Source organism: Cajanus cajan, chromosome 2 (assembly GCF_000230855.2).
Source record: "Cajanus cajan strain Asha chromosome 2, NIPB_CcT2T_4, whole genome shotgun sequence".
Lineage (NCBI taxonomy): Eukaryota > Viridiplantae > Streptophyta > Magnoliopsida > Fabales > Fabaceae > Cajanus > Cajanus cajan.
In genome coordinates, this window is record NC_138518.1 from 13,820,488 (window position 1) to 13,840,729 (window position 20,242).

General features: G+C 36.4%; 4 pseudogenes; all 4 read left to right on the forward strand.

The window, feature by feature from the left end:
• Positions 1-1,804: 1,804 nt before the first annotated feature.
• Positions 1,805-5,006, forward strand: LOC145954174 (beta-galactosidase 7 pseudogene; annotated as a pseudogene).
• A 2,195-nt stretch (positions 5,007-7,201) lies between these two features.
• On the forward strand, positions 7,202-10,027 carry LOC145954175 (beta-galactosidase 7 pseudogene; annotated as a pseudogene).
• Positions 10,028-12,147: 2,120 nt separating this feature from the next.
• Positions 12,148-14,641, forward strand: LOC145954741 (beta-galactosidase pseudogene; annotated as a pseudogene).
• A 2,580-nt stretch (positions 14,642-17,221) lies between these two features.
• On the forward strand, positions 17,222-19,764 carry LOC145955252 (beta-galactosidase 7 pseudogene; annotated as a pseudogene).
• The last annotated feature ends 478 nt before the right edge of the window (positions 19,765-20,242 follow it).

Below are 20,242 nucleotides of genomic sequence, written 5' to 3' on the forward strand. Positions count from 1 at the left end.
TATGAAATAAAAAAGTGAGAAAAATAATAAATATGAAACCCTGTGGTTAAATGAGAAGAAAAAGGGAGGAAGTGTCTCAATGAGATAATAATTTTTATTTTATTATCAAAATATGTAGGGTATATAAAGTACGTTACCATATAATAAGCATGCCCGCGTAAATGAAATCACATGTAGACTATACAATTATAATTTATAACACAAATATAATGCACATGCATTGTAGTTCGACTACTAACTAAATTTAAATTAAAGGCCCCAAAGGCAAAATTGAATGATAATAAAGTGTTTCAAACCAAGTTTAATACTCACAATATTTTATATTTCAAAACAATTGAGGATGCATGCTAAGACGTCACTAAAGATTGTCAAGCACCACTAGCATTGTAAATTCTGTAATTTGAATGGATTGTTTTTCCCGTGGATAACAAACATGATTTGAAAATCATGGTAGAGTACAAAAATATATTTTTTTATTGAAGAACTTAAAAGATATGATGATGTTATGAAAATAAATATCGTTTAATACAACATTTATTAGAAGAAGAAATTTAAACAAAATTAAGAATAATCATTATCAAAATATTTTCATGCTTTTTGTTTTAATGTAATAAAAATTTCTACTAATAAAAAGTATTTATTTTTGTTTGAGTAAACATTATTTTCAGCATATTCATTCACAATTATTTTAAGTATTAATTATATTCAACACTACATGTTGACACAGTTAAAACAATAGTACATGTTTTTGTAACAATATTTAGGTGGCGCGTTGCCGATTGCCATGTAGAAAGCTAGTAGCAATAAGCATTAATTTGTGGGTGTGTTGGGTACTTGTTATGTTATAAATTATTATAATACTTATTTGTTAAACTTTTTTTACAAAGATAAAAATGAAAATAAAAATATGTGACGAATATGCCCACCACACCCTCTTTCTTTTTATACAAATTTTGAAAGCTAACATTCGAGAAAAAAGTTTTCAAATGTAGTTTTTGAAAGAAAATTTGATTTGAAACTGGTGTAAAATTTTGTTATGAGATTTTAAAATATCTTTATTTTTAAATTGACTTTTAAATATGGGTGTCAAACCATTTTACATTCCAAAACCGATTCTTAATGTTTCAAAGCATTTTTAAACTGGTTTTAAAAATTAACAAACCGTATTTTTTTTCAAAAAAAATTAAGAGTTTGGGTCAAAGCCTAGCACACTTTCAATGCCTTTTATTTATTTATTTTATTTATATGGTAATCCAAACCATGCCCACCCCTACATCTCATGCTATTGGTTATAGATGATTTTGTATAGGAGAAATTAGTAAATTTTTTGTATTTAGTTTTTGCTCTACCCATGTTATTAAGTTCCTGGTCATTTGGTCACTGCATTAATCCTTAGTTTCAATATTAATTATCAGTTTAATTTCTCTTAAAAATTTCAACATAAAGAATTAATGAAATTACACTTATTTTAAATTAATATCATTGCAATAAAATACTTTGCACATACTAAATCTCTTCATTTTCACAGCTTATATCCATCTCTCAATCTGTAAATAAACTTAGGTTTCTCATAATAAATTTAGTTAACTAAACATATCCTCCACACCTTATTTAGAAATCAACAAAGGAACCCCATCAATGGGTTCCTATTAAATGCCTAACCCGAGTGAATCATTAATCCCAATTAAAAAATAAATGGATCCAAAACTTGAACATATTGAATTATATATCATTGTTCAAATATTGGAATTAATATGGAAAATTTAAAAGATTGGGGGGGGGGGGGGGAATAAACGACCAGCCCATCACAGAGTGTCACGTCTTACGACTTATCATTTGCAACAACCTCGACATCTCACGCACACGCAAGGATTTCAAAAGTACAACAAGGTTGGTTTAGGCCATGCTTCTCAAGGATAAGGATTAAAGGAGTTAAAGGAAATTTCATCCATATTTGGAACGTGCTCATCCTTTCTTACATATCTTTACCACAGTTACCAACTAATAATAGTTGATTCATTCGAAAATGACGACGACAAGAACAACTTTGTTATTCATTAGCTGTTATAACTTGCTAACGTTGCTATAAAACCCCCCACGTCTATTTCATCTAGGCAATAAAAAATATTGAATTTTCATACCTATTTGCAATGGGTTCCTCATCTTGGGTCGGGATTCTCTTGTTGAGCCTGGCAGCGTTACGCTCATGCTTTGCCACAGAGGTCACATATGATGCAAATGCTCTCATTATTAACGGGGAAAGGCGTCTTATTTTTTCTGGTTCTGTCCATTATCCACGAAGCACAGTGGAGATGTGGCCAGACATCATTCAAAAGGCCAAGGATGGAGGCCTTGATGCCATTGAAAGTTACGTATTTTGGGACCGTCATGAGCCTGTTCGACGTGAATACGATTTCTCAGGAAATTTGGATTTTATCAAATTTTTCAAGCTAGTCCAAGAGGCTGGTTTGTATGCCATTTTAAGGATTGGTCCTTATGTTTGTGCAGAATGGAACTATGGAGGTTTTCCATTGTGGCTCCACAATATGCCGGGGATTGAGCTAAGAACAGATAACTCGGTCTACAAGGACGAAATGCAAACCTTCACTACAAAGATTGTGGACATGATCAAAGAAGCAAATTTGTTTGCATCGCAAGGAGGACCCATTATTCTTGCTCAAATTGAGAATGAATACGGAAACATCATGTGGGGTTACGGAGATGCGGGGAAATCATATATCAAATGGTGTGCGCAAATGGCTGTAGCACAAAATATCGGTGTCCCATGGATCATGTGTCAACAACACGATGCTCCCCAGCCTATGATCAATACTTGCAACGGGTACTACTGTGACAATTTTCAACCCAATAACTCCAAGAGTCCCAAAATGTTCACTGAAAATTGGATTGGATGGTTCCAAAAGTGGGGTGAGAGGGTCCCCCACAGAAGTGCTGAAGATTCAGCTTTCTCTGTTGCACGATTCTTCCAAAATGGCGGTGTACTCAATAACTACTACATGTACCATGGAGGAACCAACTTTGGTCGCACAGCAGGAGGCCCATATATCACAACATCTTACGACTACGATGCACCACTTGATGAGTATGGGAATTTGAATCAACCCAAATGGGGACATCTTAAGCAACTTCATGCAGCAATAAAATTGGGGGAAAAGATCCTCACTAATGCAACAAGGATTGACAAGGATTTAGGAAATGCGGTCACACTGACAACATACACCGGTGCTGGCGGGGCAAGGTTTTGTTTCCTCAGCAATACAAACAGTAACACAGATGCAAATGTTGACTTACAACAGGATGGTAAATACTTTGTCCCTGCTTGGTCCGTGACCATTCTTGACGGTTGCAACAAAGAAGTTTTCAACACCGCAAAGGTTAACAGCCAGACCTCAGTAATGGTGAAAAAGAGTGATGATGCTTCTGGTAAGCTAACTTGGGGGTGGGCACCGGAGCGAAAGAAAGATGCCTTGCTTGGAAAGGGCAGTCTCAATGCAAACCAGCTTCTCGAGCAAAAGGACCTAACTTTGGATGCCAGTGACTACCTGTGGTACATGACCAACGTCGATATCAACGACACCTCCATTTGGAGCAATGCAACTCTTCGTGTGGACACCATGGGTCATACGCTCCATGCTTATGTTAATAGAAGGTATGCGGGATACAAATTTAGCCAGTGGGGAAGCAACTTCACGTACGAGAAACAAGTCTCTTTAAAGAAGGGAACAAACATCATAGCTTTGCTTAGTGCCACCGTGGGGCTTGCAAATTACGGGGCAGGGTTCGATAAGATAAAGACCGGTATAACAGGCGGTCCTGTTCAATTAATTGGGAAGAACAACGTGACTATGGATTTGTCAACCAACCTTTGGTCTTACAAGATTGGTTTGAACGGGGAAAGAAAACGTCTCTATGATCTGCAACCACACATCGGTGTATCATGGCACGCTAATTCATCCTATCCTGTTGGTAAACCCATGACTTGGTATAAAGCAGACTTTGAAGCTCCTTATGGAACAAACCCCGTGGTGGTGGACTTGCAAGGGTTGGGTAAAGGACATGCTTGGGTGAATGGTCATAGCATTGGTCGTTATTGGCCTTCTTGGATTACTGCTACCAATGGATGCACTGACACTTGTGACTACCGCGGAAGTTACATAACAGAAAAGTGCAACACCAACTGTGGCAATCCATCACAAAGGTGGTACCATGTGCCAAGGTCGTTCTTAAACAGTGACAAGAACACATTGGTTTTGTTTGAAGAGATAGGTGGAAACCCTCAAAACGTTTCCTTCCAAACAGTCACAACAGGAACCATTTGTGCTCATGTCCATGAAGGTGCGTTGTTAGAGCTATCATGCCAAGGTGGACAAGTAATCTCACAAATCCAATTCGCTAGCTTTGGAAACCCAAAAGGAAAGTGTGGCTCTTTTGAGAAGGGCTCTTGGGAAGCTACTGATAGTCGGTCTGTGGTGGAAGCAGCGTGCATTGGAAAAAGTAGTTGCGGGTTTGCAGTGACAAAAGAAGCATTTGGTGTAGCTGGTGCTGACAACGGCCCGACTAGACTAGCCGTGCAAGCGACCTGTTGAGTCCATTTTTTTCTCTCAAGGCCAAGTTCAACCAGTCGAAACCCAAATAGGCTTACATTGCATTTATGTAACACGGACATACATTTACAATCGTCACATTTTCTGAGTCACAAATAAAAGTGTCATTAATTTCCATTCTTCCAATTCTATACAATAAAATCTACGTTATCCTGATTACAAAAAGAATTTATTCTATAGTCTAACAACATACAAGTATGGTAATTAAATTTTTGAATAAAATTAAAATTTAGAATAATGTTTGATTGTGCAGCCTAGTATATAATGTAATGTGGTCTTGGCAAGAATGTATGTTCAATTTAATTTCAGGCACACAACACCGAAATTTTAAATATTAAGAAAATATGACTACCAATGCAATAAGAATTCATTGGATCTACTCTAATTGCGTTCATAATATGAAATAAAAAAGTGAGAAAAATAATAAATATGAAACCCTGTGGTTAAATGAGAAGAAAAAGGGAGGAAGTGTCTCAATGAGATAATAATTTTTATTTTATTATCAAAATATGTAGGGTATATAAAGTACGTTACCATATAATAAGCATGCCCGCGTAAATGAAATCACATGTAGACTATACAATTATAATTTATAACACAAATATAATGCACATGCATTGTAGTTCGACTACTAACTAAATTTAAATTAAAGGCCCCAAAGGCAAAATTGAATGATAATAAAGTGTTTCAAACCAAGTTTAATACTCACAATATTTTATATTTCAAAACAATTGAGGATGCATGCTAAGACGTCACTAAAGATTGTCAAGCACCACTAGCATTGTAAATTCTGTAATTTGAATGGATTGTTTTTCCCGTGGATAACAAACATGATTTGAAAATCATGGTAGAGTACAAAAATATATTTTTTTATTGAAGAACTTAAAAGATATGATGATGTTATGAAAATAAATATCGTTTAATACAACATTTATTAGAAGAAGAAATTTAAACAAAATTAAGAATAATCATTATCAAAATATTTTCATGCTTTTTGTTTTAATGTAATAAAAATTTCTACTAATAAAAAGTATTTATTTTTGTTTGAGTAAACATTATTTTCAGCATATTCATTCACAATTATTTTAAGTATTAATTATATTCAACACTACATGTTGACACAGTTAAAACAATAGTACATGTTTTTGTAACAATATTTAGGTGGCGCGTTGCCGATTGCCATGTAGAAAGCTAGTAGCAATAAGCATTAATTTGTGGGTGTGTTGGGTACTTGTTATGTTATAAATTATTATAATACTTATTTGTTAAACTTTTTTTACAAAGATAAAAATGAAAATAAAAATATGTGACGAATATGCCCACCACACCCTCTTTCTTTTTATACAAATTTTGAAAGCTAACATTCGAGAAAAAAGTTTTCAAATGTAGTTTTTGAAAGAAAATTTGATTTGAAACTGGTGTAAAATTTTGTTATGAGATTTTAAAATATCTTTATTTTTAAATTGACTTTTAAATATGGGTGTCAAACCATTTTACATTCCAAAACCGATTCTTAATGTTTCAAAGCATTTTTAAACTGGTTTTAAAAATTAACAAACCGTATTTTTTTTCAAAAAAAATTAAGAGTTTGGGTCAAAGCCTAGCACACTTTCAATGCCTTTTATTTATTTATTTTATTTATATGGTAATCCAAACCATGCCCACCCCTACATCTCATGCTATTGGTTATAGATGATTTTGTATAGGAGAAATTAGTAAATTTTTTGTATTTAGTTTTTGCTCTACCCATGTTATTAAGTTCCTGGTCATTTGGTCACTGCATTAATCCTTAGTTTCAATATTAATTATCAGTTTAATTTCTCTTAAAAATTTCAACATAAAGAATTAATGAAATTACACTTATTTTAAATTAATATCATTGCAATAAAATACTTTGCACATACTAAATCTCTTCATTTTCACAGCTTATATCCATCTCTCAATCTGTAAATAAACTTAGGTTTCTCATAATAAATTTAGTTAACTAAACATATCCTCCACACCTTATTTAGAAATCAACAAAGGAACCCCATCAATGGGTTCCTATTAAATGCCTAACCCGAGTGAATCATTAATCCCAATTAAAAAATAAATGGATCCAAAACTTGAACATATTGAATTATATATCATTGTTCAAATATTGGAATTAATATGGAAAATTTAAAAGATTGGGGGGGGGGGAATAAACGACCAGCCCATCACAGAGTGTCACGTCTTACGACTTATCATTTGCAACAACCTCGACATCTCACGCACACGCAAGGATTTCAAAAGTACAACAAGGTTGGTTTAGGCCATGCTTCTCAAGGATAAGGATTAAAGGAGTTAAAGAAAATTTCATCCATATTTGGAACGTGCTCATCCTTTCTTACATATCTTTACCACAGTTACCAACTAATAATAGTTGATTCATTCGAAAATGACGACGACAAGAACAACTTTGTTATTCATTAGCTGTTATAACTTGCTAACGTTGCTATAAAACCCCCCACGTCTATTTCATCTAGGCAATAAAAAATATTGAATTTTCATACCTATTTGCAATGGGTTCCTCATCTTGGGTTGGGATTCTCTTGTTGAGCCTGGCAGCGTTACGCTCATGCTTTGCCACAGAGGTCACATATGATGCAAATGCTCTCATTATTAACGGGGAAAGGCGTCTTATTTTTTCTGGTTCTGTCCATTATCCACGAAGCACAGTGGAGATGTGGCCAGACATCATTCAAAAGGCCAAGGATGGAGGCCTTGATGCCATTGAAAGTTACGTATTTTGGGACCGTCATGAGCCTGTTCGACGTGAATACGATTTCTCAGGAAATTTGGATTTTATCAAATTTTTCAAGCTAGTCCAAGAGGCTGGTTTGTATGCCATTTTAAGGATTGGTCCTTATGTTTGTGCAGAATGGAACTATGGAGGTTTTCCATTGTGGCTCCACAATATGCCGGGGATTGAGCTAAGAACAGATAACTCGGTCTACAAGGACGAAATGCAAACCTTCACTACAAAGATTGTGGACATGATCAAAGAAGCAAATTTGTTTGCATCGCAAGGAGGACCCATTATTCTTGCTCAAATTGAGAATGAATACGGAAACATCATGTGGGGTTACGGAGATGCGGGGAAATCATATATCAAATGGTGTGCGCAAATGGCTGTAGCACAAAATATCGGTGTCCCATGGATCATGTGTCAACAACACGATGCTCCCCAGCCTATGATCAATACTTGCAACGGGTACTACTGTGACAATTTTCAACCCAATAACCCCAAGAGTCCCAAAATGTTCACTGAAAATTGGATTGGATGGTTCCAAAAGTGGGGTGAGAGGGTCCCCCACAGAAGTGCTGAAGATTCAGCTTTCTCTGTTGCACGGTTCTTCCAAAATGGCGGTGTACTCAATAACTACTACATGTACCATGGAGGAACCAACTTTGGTCGCACAGCAGGAGGCCCATATATCACAACATCTTACGACTACGATGCACCACTTGATGAGTATGGGAATTTGAATCAACCCAAATGGGGACATCTTAAGCAACTTCATGCAGCAATAAAATTGGGGGAAAAGATCCTCACTAATGCAACAAGGATTGACAAGGATTTAGGAAATGCGGTCACACTGACAACATACACCGGTGCTGGCAGGGCAAGGTTTTGTTTCCTCAGCAATACAAACAGTAACACAGATGCAAATGTTGACTTACAACAGGATGGTAAATACTTTGTCCCTGCTTGGTCCGTGACCATTCTTGACGGTTGCAACAAAGAAGTTTTCAACACCGCAAAGGTTAACAGCCAGACCTCAGTAATGGTGAAAAAGAGTGATGATGCTTCTGGTAAGCTAACTTGGGGGTGGGCACCGGAGCGAAAGAAAGATGCCTTGCTTGGAAAGGGCAGTCTCAATGCAAACCAGCTTCTCGAGCAAAAGGACCTAACTTTGGATGCCAGTGACTACCTGTGGTACATGACCAACGTCGATATCAACGACACCTCCATTTGGAGCAATGCAACTCTTCGTGTGGACACCATGGGTCATACGCTCCATGCTTATGTTAATAGAAGGTATGCGGGATACAAATTTAGCTAGTGGGGAAGCAACTTCACGTACGATAAACAAGTCTCTTTAAAGAAGGGAACAAACATCATAGCTTTGCTTAGTGCCACCGTGGGGCTTGCAAATTACGGGGCAGGGTTCGATAAGATAAAGACCGGTATAACAGGCGGTCCTGTTCAATTAATTGGGAAGAACAACGTGACTATGGATTTGTCAACCAACCTTTGGTCTTACAAGATTGGTTTGAACGGGGAAAGAAAACGTCTCTATGATCTGCAACCACACATCGGTGTATCATGGCACGCTAATTCATCCTATCCTGTTGGTAAACCCATGACTTGGTATAAAGCAGACTTTGAAGCTCCTTATGGAACAAACCCCGTGGTGGTGGACTTGCAAGGGTTGGGTAAAGGACATGCTTGGGTGAATGGTCATAGCATTGGTCGTTATTGGCCTTCTTGGATTACTGCTACCAATGGATGCACTGACACTTGTGACTACCGCGGAAGTTACGTAACAGAAAAGTGCAACACCAACTGTGGCAATCCATCACAAAGGTGGTACCATGTGCCAAGGTCGTTCTTAAACAGTGACAAGAACACATTGGTTTTGTTTGAAGAGATAGGTGGAAACCCTCAAAACGTTTCCTTCCAAACAGTCACAACAGGAACCATTTGTGCTCATGTCCATGAAGGTGCGTTGTTAGAGCTATCATGCCAAGGTGGACAAGTAATCTCACAAATCCAATTCGCTAGCTTTGGAAACCCAAATGGAAAGTGTGGCTCTTTTGAGCAGGGCTCTTGGGAAGCTACTGATAGTCGGTCTGTGGTGGAAGCAGCGTGCATTGGAAAAAGTAGTTGCGGGTTTGCAGTGACAAAAGAAGCATTTGGTGTAGCTGGTGCTGACAACGGCCCTACTAGACTAGCCGTGCAAGCGACCTGTTGAGTCCATTTTTTTCTCTCAAGGCCAAGTTCAACCAGTCGAAACCCAAATAGGCTTACATTGCATTTATGTAACACGGACATACATTTACAATCGTCACATTTTCTGAGTCACAAATAAAAGTGTCATTAATTTCCATTCTTCCAATTCTATACAATAAAATCTACGTTATCCTGATTACAAAAAGAATTTATTCTATAGTCTAACAACATACAAGTATGGTAATTAAATTTTTGAATAAAATTAAAATTTAGAATAATGTTTGATTGTGCAGCCTAGTATATAATGTAATGTGGTCTTGGCAAGAATGTATGTTCAATTTAATTTCAGGCACACAACACCGAAATTTTAAATATTAAGAAAATATGACTACCAATGCAATAAGAATTCATTGGATCTACTCTAATTGCGTTCATAATATGAAATAAAAAAGTGAGAAAAATAATAAATATGAAACCCTGTGGTTAAATGAGAAGAAAAAGGGAGGAAGTGTCTCAATGAGATAATAATTTTTATTTTATTATCAAAATATGTAGGATATATAAAGTACGTTACCATATAATAAGCATGCCCGCGTAAATGAAATCACATGTAGACTATACAATTATAATTTATAACACAAATATAATGCACATGCATTGTAGTTCGACTACTAACTAAATTTAAATTAAAGGCCCCAAAGGCAAAATTGAATGATAATAAAGTGTTTCAAACCAAGTTTAATACTCACAATATTTTATATTTCAAAACAATTGAGGATGCATGCTAAGACGTCACTAAAGATTGTCAAGCACCACTAGCATTGTAAATTCTGTAATTTGAATGGATTGTTTTTCCCGTGGATAACAAACATGATTTGAAAATCATGGTAGAGTACAAAAATATATTTTTTTATTGAAGAACTTAAAAGATATGATGATGTTATGAAAATAAATATCGTTTAATACAACATTTATTAGAAGAAGAAATTTAAACAAAATTAAGAATAATCATTATCAAAATATTTTCATGCTTTTTGTTTTAATGTAATAAAAATTTCTACTAATAAAAAGTATTTATTTTTGTTTGAGTAAACATTATTTTCAGCATATTCATTCACAATTATTTTAAGTATTAATTATATTCAACACTACATGTTGACACAGTTAAAACAATAGTACATGTTTTTGTAACAATATTTAGGTGGCGCGTTGCCGATTGCCATGTAGAAAGCTAGTAGCAATAAGCATTAATTTGTGGGTGTGTTGGGTACTTGTTATGTTATAAATTATTATAATACTTATTTGTTAAACTTTTTTTACAAAGATAAAAATGAAAATAAAAATATGTGACGAATATGCCCACCACACCCTCTTTCTTTTTATACAAATTTTGAAAGCTAACATTCGAGAAAAAAGTTTTCAAATGTAGTTTTTGAAAGAAAATTTGATTTGAAACTGGTGTAAAATTTTGTTATGAGATTTTAAAATATCTTTATTTTTAAATTGACTTTTAAATATGGGTGTCAAACCATTTTACATTCCAAAACCGATTCTTAATGTTTCAAAGCATTTTTAAACTGGTTTTAAAAATTAACAAACCGTATTTTTTTTCAAAAAAAATTAAGAGTTTGGGTCAAAGCCTAGCACACTTTCAATGCCTTTTATTTATTTATTTTATTTATATGGTAATCCAAACCATGCCCACCCCTACATCTCATGCTATTGGTTATAGATGATTTTGTATAGGAGAAATTAGTAAATTTTTTGTATTTAGTTTTTGCTCTACCCATGTTATTAAGTTCCTGGTCATTTGGTCACTGCATTAATCCTTAGTTTCAATATTAATTATCAGTTTAATTTCTCTTAAAAATTTCAACATAAAGAATTAATGAAATTACACTTATTTTAAATTAATATCATTGCAATAAAATACTTTGCACATACTAAATCTCTTCATTTTCACAGCTTATATCCATCTCTCAATCTGTAAATAAACTTAGGTTTCTCATAATAAATTTAGTTAACTAAACATATCCTCCACACCTTATTTAGAAATCAACAAAGGAACCCCATCAATGGGTTCCTATTAAATGCCTAACCCGAGTGAATCATTAATCCCAATTAAAAAATAAATGGATCCAAAACTTGAACATATTGAATTATATATCATTGTTCAAATATTGGAATTAATATGGAAAATTTAAAAGATTGGGGGGGGGAATAAACGACCAGCCCATCACAGAGTGTCACGTCTTACGACTTATCATTTGCAACAACCTCGACATCTCACGCACACGCAAGGATTTCAAAAGTACAACAAGGTTGGTTTAGGCCATGCTTCTCAAGGATAAGGATTAAAGGAGTTAAAGAAAATTTCATCCATATTTGGAACGTGCTCATCCTTTCTTACATATCTTTACCACAGTTACCAACTAATAATAGTTGATTCATTCGAAAATGACGACGACAAGAACAACTTTGTTATTCATTAGCTGTTATAACTTGCTAACGTTGCTATAAAACCCCCCACTTCTATTTCATCTAGGCAATAAAAAATATTGAATTTTCATACCTATTTGCAATGGGTTCCTCATCTTGGGTCGGGATTCTCTTGTTGAGCCTGGCAGCGTTACGCTCATGCTTTGCCACAGAGGTCACATATGATGCAAATGCTCTCATTATTAACGGGGAAAGGCGTCTTATTTTTTCTGGTTCTGTCCATTATCCACGAAGCACAGTGGAGATGTGGCCAGACATCATTCAAAAGGCCAAGGATGGAGGCCTTGATGCCATTGAAAGTTACGTATTTTGGGACCGTCATGAGCCTGTTCGACGTGAATACGATTTCTCAGGAAATTTGGATTTTATCAAATTTTTCAAGCTAGTCCAAGAGGCTGGTTTGTATGCCATTTTAAGGATTGGTCCTTATGTTTGTGCAGAATGGAACTATGGAGGTTTTCCATTGTGGCTCCACAATATGCCGGGGATTGAGCTAAGAACAGATAACTCGGTCTACAAGGACGAAATGCAAACCTTCACTACAAAGATTGTGGACATGATCAAAGAAGCAAATTTGTTTGCATCGCAAGGAGGACCCATTATTCTTGCTCAAATTGAGAATGAATACGGAAACATCATGTGGGGTTACGGAGATGCGGGGAAATCATATATCAAATGGTGTGCGCAAATGGCTGTAGCACAAAATATCGGTGTCCCATGGATCATGTGTCAACAACACGATGCTCCCCAGCCTATGATCAATACTTGCAACGGGTACTACTGTGACAATTTTCAACCCAATAACCCCAAGAGTCCCAAAATGTTCACTGAAAATTGGATTGGATGGTTCCAAAAGTGGGGTGAGAGGGTCCCCCACAGAAGTGCTGAAGATTCAGCTTTCTCTGTTGCACGGTTCTTCCAAAATGGCGGTGTACTCAATAACTACTACATGTACCATGGAGGAACCAACTTTGGTCGCACAGCAGGAGGCCCATATATCACAACATCTTACGACTACGATGCACCACTTGATGAGTATGGGAATTTGAATCAACCCAAATGGGGACATCTTAAGCAACTTCATGCAGCAATAAAATTGGGGGAAAAGATCCTCACTAATGCAACAAGGATTGACAAGGATTTAGGAAATGCGGTCACACTGACAACATACACCGGTGCTGGCAGGGCAAGGTTTTGTTTCCTCAGCAATACAAACAGTAACACAGATGCAAATGTTGACTTACAACAGGATGGTAAATACTTTGTCCCTGCTTGGTCCGTGACCATTCTTGACGGTTGCAACAAAGAAGTTTTCAACACCGCAAAGGTTAACAGCCAGACCTCAGTAATGGTGAAAAAGAGTGATGATGCTTCTGGTAAGCTAACTTGGGGGTGGGCACCGGAGCGAAAGAAAGATGCCTTGCTTGGAAAGGGCAGTCTCAATGCAAACCAGCTTCTCGAGCAAAAGGACCTAACTTTGGATGCCAGTGACTACCTGTGGTACATGACCAACGTCGATATCAACGACACCTCCATTTGGAGCAATGCAACTCTTCGTGTGGACACCATGGGTCATACGCTCCATGCTTATGTTAATAGAAGGTATGCGGGATACAAATTTAGCTAGTGGGGAAGCAACTTCACGTACGATAAACAAGTCTCTTTAAAGAAGGGAACAAACATCATAGCTTTGCTTAGTGCCACCGTGGGGCTTGCAAATTACGGGGCAGGGTTCGATAAGATAAAGACCGGTATAACAGGCGGTCCTGTTCAATTAATTGGGAAGAACAACGTGACTATGGATTTGTCAACCAACCTTTGGTCTTACAAGATTGGTTTGAACGGGGAAAGAAAACGTCTCTATGATCTGCAACCACACATCGGTGTATCATGGCACGCTAATTCATCCTATCCTGTTGGTAAACCCATGACTTGGTATAAAGCAGACTTTGAAGCTCCTTATGGAACAAACCCCGTGGTGGTGGACTTGCAAGGGTTGGGTAAAGGACATGCTTGGGTGAATGGTCATAGCATTGGTCGTTATTGGCCTTCTTGGATTACTGCTACCAATGGATGCACTGACACTTGTGACTACCGCGGAAGTTACGTAACAGAAAAGTGCAACACCAACTGTGGCAATCCATCACAAAGGTGGTACCATGTGCCAAGGTCGTTCTTAAACAGTGACAAGAACACATTGGTTTTGTTTGAAGAGATAGGTGGAAACCCTCAAAACGTTTCCTTCCAAACAGTCACAACAGGAACCATTTGTGCTCATGTCCATGAAGGTGCGTTGTTAGAGCTATCATGCCAAGGTGGACAAGTAATCTCACAAATCCAATTCGCTAGCTTTGGAAACCCAAATGGAAAGTGTGGCTCTTTTGAGCAGGGCTCTTGGGAAGCTACTGATAGTCGGTCTGTGGTGGAAGCAGCGTGCATTGGAAAAAGTAGTTGCGGGTTTGCAGTGACAAAAGAAGCATTTGGTGTAGCTGGTGCTGACAACGGCCCTACTAGACTAGTCGTGCAAGCGACCTGTTGAGTCCATTTTTTTCTCTCAAGGCCAAGTTCAACCAGTCGAAACCCAAATAGGCTTACATTGCATTTATGTAACACGGACATACATTTACAATCGTCACATTTTCTGAGTCACAAATAAAAGTGTCATTAATTTCCATTCTTCCAATTCTATACAATAAAATCTACGTTATCCTGATTACAAAAAGAATTTATTCTATAGTCTAACAACATACAAGTATGGTAATTAAATTTTTGAATAAAATTAAAATTTAGAATAATGTTTGATTGTGCAGCCTAGTATATAATGTAATGTGGTCTTGGCAAGAATGTATGTTCAATTTAATTTCAGGCACACAACACCGAAATTTTAAATATTAAGAAAATATGACTACCAATGCAATAAGAATTCATTGGATCTACTCTAATTGCGTTCATAATATGAAATAAAAAAGTGAGAAAAATAATAAATATGAAACCCTGTGGTTAAATGAGAAGAAAAAGGGAGGAAGTGTCTCAATGAGATAATAATTTTTATTTTATTATCAAAATATGTAGGATATATAAAGTACGTTACCATATAATAAGCATGCCCGCGTAAATGAAATCACATGTAGACTATACAATTATAATTTATAACACAAATATAATGCACATGCATTGTAGTTCGACTACTAACTAAATTTAAATTAAAGGCCCCAAAGGCAAAATTGAATGATAATAAAGTGTTTCAAACCAAGTTTAATACTCACAATATTTTATATTTCAAAACAATTGAGGATGCATGCTAAGACGTCACTAAAGATTGTCAAGCACCACTAGCATTGTAAATTCTGTAATTTGAATGGATTGTTTTTCCCGTGGATAACAAACATGATTTGAAAATCATGGTAGAGTACAAAAATATATTTTTTTATTGAAGAACTTAAAAGATATGATGATCTTATGAAAATAAATATCGTTTAATACAACATTTATTAGAATAAGAAATTTAAACAAAATTAAGAATAATCGTTATCAAAATATTTTCATGCTTTTTGTTTTAATGTAATAAAAATTTCTACTAATAAAAAGTATTTATTTTTGTTTGAGTAAACATTATTTTCAGCATATTCATTCACAATTATTTTAAGTATTAATTATATTCAAAACTACATGTTGACACAGTTAAAACAATAGTACATGTTTTTGTAACAATATTTAGGTGGCGCGTTGCCGATTGCCATGTAGAAAGCTAGTAGCAATAAGCATTAATTTGTGGGTGTGTTGGGTACTTGTTATGTTATAAATTATTATAATACTTATTTGTTAAACTTTTTTTACAAAGATAAAAATGAAAATAAAAATATGTGACGAATATGCCCACCACACCCTCTTTCTTTTTATACAAATTTTGAAAGCTAACATTCGAGAAAAAAGTTTTCAAATGTAGTTTTTGAAAGAAAATTTGATTTGAAACTGGTGTAAAATTTTGTTATGAGATTTTAAAATATCTTTATTTTTAAATTGACTTTTAAATATGGGTGTCAAACCAATTTACATTCCAAAACCGATTCTTAATGTTTCAAAGCATTTTTAAACTGGTTTTAAAAATTAAACCGTATTTTTTTTCAAAAAAAATTAAGAGTTTGGGTCAAAGCCTAGCACACTTTCAATGCCTTTTATTTATTTATTTTATTTATATGGTAATCCAAACCATGCCCACCCCTACATCTCATGCTATTGGTTATAGATGATTTCGTATAGTAGAAATTAGTAAATTTTTTGTATTTAGTTTTTGCTCTACCCATGTTATTAAGTTCCTGGTCATTTGGTCACTGCATTAATCCTTAGTTTCAACATTAATTATCAGTTTAATTTCTCTTAAAAATTTCAACATAAAGAATTAATGAAATTACACTTATTTTAAATTAATATCATTGCAATAAAATACTTTGCACATACTAAATCTCTTCATTTTCACAGCTTATATCCATCTCTCAATCTGTAAATAAACTTAGGTTTCTCATAATAAATTTAGTTAACTAAACATTTCCTCCACACCTTATTTAGAAATCAACAAAGGAACCCCATCAATGGGTTCCTATTAAATGCCTAACCCGAGTGAATCATTAATCCCAATTAAAAAATAAATGGATCCAAAACTTGAACATATTGAATTATATATCATTGTTCAAATATTGGAATTAATATGGCAAATTTAAAAGATTGGGGGGGGGGGGGGAATAAACGACCATCGCATCACAGAGTGTCACGTCTTACGACTTATCATTTGCAACAACCTCGACATCTCACGCACACGCAAGGATTTCAAAAGTACAACAAGGTTGGTTTAGGCCATGCTTCTCAAGGATAAGGATTAAAGGAGTTAAAGGAAATTTCATCCATATTTGGAACGTGCTCATCCTTTCTTACATATCTTTACCACAGTTACCAACTAATAATAGTTGATTCATTCGAAAATGACGACGACAAGAACAACTTTGTTATTCATTAGCTGTTATAACTTGCTAACGTTGCTATAAAACCCCCCACGTCTATTTCATCTAGGCAATAAAAAATATTGAATTTTCATACCTATTTGCAATGGGTTTCTCATCTTGGGTCGGGATTCTCTTGTTGAGCCTGGCAGCGTTACGCTCATGCTTTGCCACAGAGGTCACATATGATGCAAATGCTCTCATTATTAACGGGGAAAGGCGTCTTATTTTTTCTGGTTCTGTCCATTATCCACGAAGCACAGTGGAGATGTGGCCAGACATCATTCAAAAGGCCAAGGATGGAGGCCTTGATGCCATTGAAAGTTACGTATTTTGGGACCGTCATGAGCCTGTTCGACGTGAATACGATTTCTCAGGAAATTTGGATTTTATCAAATTTTTCAAGCTAGTCCAAGAGGCTGGTTTGTATGCCATTTTAAGGATTGGTCCTTATGTTTGTGCAGAATGGAACTATGGAGGTTTTCCATTGTGGCTCCACAATATGCCGGGGATTGAGCTAAGAACAGATAACTCGGTCTACAAGGACGAAATGCAAACCTTCACTACAAAGATTGTGGACATGATCAAAGAAGCAAATTTGTTTGCATCGCAAGGAGGACCCATTATTCTTGCTCAAATTGAGAATGAATACGGAAACATCATGTGGGGTTACGGAGATGCGGGGAAATCATATATCAAATGGTGTGCGCAAATGGCTGTAGCACAAAATATCGGTGTCCCATGGATCATGTGTCAACAACACGATGCTCCCCAGCCTATGATCAATACTTGCAACGGGTAATACTGTGACAATTTTCAACCCAATAACCCCAAGAGTCCCAAAATGTTCACTGAAAATTGGATTGGATGGTTCCAAAAGTGGGGTGAGAGGGTCCCCCACAGAAGTGCTGAAGATTCAGCTTTCTCTGTTGCACGGTTCTTCCAAAATGGCGGTGTACTCAATAACTACTACATGTACCATGGAGGAACCAACTTTGGTCGCACAGCAGGAGGCCCATATATCACAACATCTTACGACTACGATGCACCACTTGATGAGTATGGGAATTTGAATCAACCCAAATGGGGACATCTTAAGCAACTTGATGCAGCAATAAAATTGGGGGAAAAGATCCTCACTAATGCAACAAGGATTGACAAGGATTTAGGAAATGCGGTCACACTGACAACATACACCGGTGCTGGCGGGGCAAGGTTTTGTTTCCTCAGCAATACAAACAGTAACACAGATGCAAATGTTGACTTACAACAGGATGGTAAATACTTTGTCCCTGCTTGGTCCGTGACCATTCTTGACGGTTGCAACAAAGAAGTTTTCAACACCGCAAAGGTTAACAGCCAGACCTCAGTAATGGTGAAAAAGAGTGATGATGCTTCTGGTAAGCTAACTTGGGGGTGGGCACCGGAGCGAAAGAAAGATGCCTTGCTTGGAAAGGGCAGTCTCAATGCAAACCAGCTTCTCGAGCAAAAGGACCTAACTTTGGATGCCAGTGACTACCTGTGGTACATGACCAACGTCGATATCAACGACACCTCCATTTGGAGCAATGCAACTCTTCGTGTGGACACCATGGGTCATACGCTCCATGCTTATGTTAATAGAAGGTATGTTGGATACAAATTTAGCCAGTGGGGAAGCAACTTCACGTACGAGAAACAAGTCTCTTTAAAGAAGGGAACAAACATCATAGCTTTGCTTAGTGCCACCGTGGGGCTTGCAAATTACGGGGCAGGGTTCGATAAGATAAAGATCGGTATAACAGGCGGTCCTGTTCAATTAATTGGGAAGAACAACGTGACTATGGATTTGTCAACCAACCTTTGGTCTTACAAGATTGGTTTGAACGGGGAAAGAAAACGTCTCTATGATCTGCAACCACACATCGGTGTATCATGGCACGCTAATTCATCCTATCCTGTTGGTAAACCCATGACTTGGTATAAAGCAGACTTTGAAGCTCCTTATGGAACAAACCCCGTGGTGGTGGACTTGTAAGGCTTGGGTAAAGGACATGCTTGGGTGAATGGTCATAGCATTGGTCGTTATTGGCCTTCTTGGATTACTGCTACCAATGGATGCACTGACACTTGTGACTACCGCGGAAGTTACGTAACAGAAAAGTGCAACACCAACTGTGGCAATCCATCACAAAGGTGGTACCATGTGCCAAGGTCGTTCTTAAACAGTGACAAGAACGCATTGGTTTTGTTTGAAGAGATAGGTGGAAACCCTCAAAACGTTTCCTTCCAAACAGTCACAACAGGAACCATTTGTGCTCATGTCCATGAAGGTGCGTTGTTAGAGCTATCATGCCAAGGTGGACAAGTAATCTCACAAATCCAATTCGCTAGCTTTGGAAACCCAAAAGGAAAGTGTGGCTCTTTTGAGCAGGGCTCTTGGGAAGCTACTGATAGTCGGTCTGTGGTGGAAGCAGCGTGCGTTGGAAAAAGTAGTTGCGGGTTTGCAGTGACAAAAGAAGCATTTGGTGTAGCTGGTGCTGACAACGGCCCGACTAGATTAGCCGTGCAAGCGACCTGTTGAGTCCATTTTTTTCTCTCAAGGCCAAGTTCAACCAGTCGAAACCCAAATAGGCTTACATTGCATTTATGTAACACGGACATACATTTACAATCGTCACATTTTCTGAGTCACAAATAAAAGTGTCATGAATTTCCATTCTTCCAATTCTATACACTAAAATCTACGTTATCCTGATTACAAAAAGAATTTATTCTATAGTCTAACAACATACAAGTATGGTAATTAAATTTTTGAATAAAATTAAAATTTAGAATAATGTTTGATTGTGCAGCCTAGTATATAATGTAATGTGGTCTTGGCAAGAATGTATGTTCAATTTAATTTCAGGCACACAACACCGAAATTTTAAATATTAAGAAAATATGACTACCAATGCAATAACAATTCATTGGATCTACTCTAATTGCGTTCATAATAAGAAATAAAAAAGTGAGAAAAATAATAAATATGAAACCATGTGGTTAAATGAGAAGAAAAAGGGAGGAAGTGTCTCAATGAGATAATAATTTTTATTTTATTATCAAAATATGTAGGATATATAAAGTACGTTACCATATAATAAGCATGCCTGCGTAAATGAAAT